This window comes from Anneissia japonica, unplaced genomic scaffold (assembly GCF_011630105.1).
Source record: "Anneissia japonica isolate Jap-2015-1 unplaced genomic scaffold, ASM1163010v1 scaffold288292_len1863012_cov191, whole genome shotgun sequence".
NCBI lineage: Eukaryota > Metazoa > Echinodermata > Crinoidea > Comatulida > Comatulidae > Anneissia > Anneissia japonica.
The window spans coordinates 757481-758385 of NW_022688773.1; the positions used below are offsets into that span (position 1 = coordinate 757481).

The following is a 905-nucleotide window of genomic DNA, read 5'->3' on the forward strand; positions in this document are numbered from 1 at the left end:
ATATTTACTGGTATTGTATAATTTATTGTGTTATGTATGTACAGTAGGCCTCAATTTATCTGTGTCTACAATTTCTGCTGATTATTTTCTAATCAATGTACAAAATAAATCAAACAAAATAGAGCAGGGGTTCCCAACTGGCAGCCCGCAGGCCAAACAGGCCTGTGAGTGCATGTTATGAGGCCTGCGAAAACATGCCGAAAATAATGTTTTCCATTCTTTCTAACCTTAATAATTTTGCATTCCATTTTGCCGACTAGGCTTATATATTGCCCCACAAATTATAGCGATTTAATCAATAAACTATCGCAGCAAACAACAAAGAAGTACTGTAGGCCTATTACATTACTGATGACCATTGATGAGTAATATGTAACATTTTACTTTTGTATTTCCAAACACATGGGTTTTCTTAGGTCAAGATGCCCTGTATGAGTGTCTAGCGGCTTATAATTTTTTTTAAATTTCTAATTCGCGAATGATGACCTCCTCCCAAACCCTCCCCCGACTAGCACCTGCGGTTTGTGGATGGTGCTGCGGACCATAGTACATCTCTTGTCTTGGAGGTTCAAATTTATTCAATGAACAATTCTGGCCTCTATTGCAATATAGTCGAGAACCCCTTAAATAGAGGTTTACCATAATAAGATTATAAATTTACATATGCCTACCTAACTATGATTGATTGCTTAGCCATCTTAATTAATGCTCCCTGACATAAGTATGACTGTTGGATTGGAACTTGGATTGTTCTGAATAAAGCCTTACATAATTTTTTTTGCAAAAGCATGGGACTTGTTTTCATTTTGTTTTTGCACAAGGTGTGTTGCACACTTTAATATGACTAGCAAGTCCACTTGCACTAGTTAGATATTCATTAGCTCAATCCGCCCCCCCCCCCCCCC

At 37.6% G+C, this 905-nt stretch overlaps 1 protein-coding gene across 1 annotated transcript in view; it reads right to left on the reverse strand.

The window, feature by feature from the left end:
- The window catches only part of LOC117123244 (calpain-5-like), a gene marked incomplete in the record, with an annotated part of 27422 nt that overhangs the window by 25396 nt on the left and 1121 nt on the right, over positions 1–905 (reverse strand).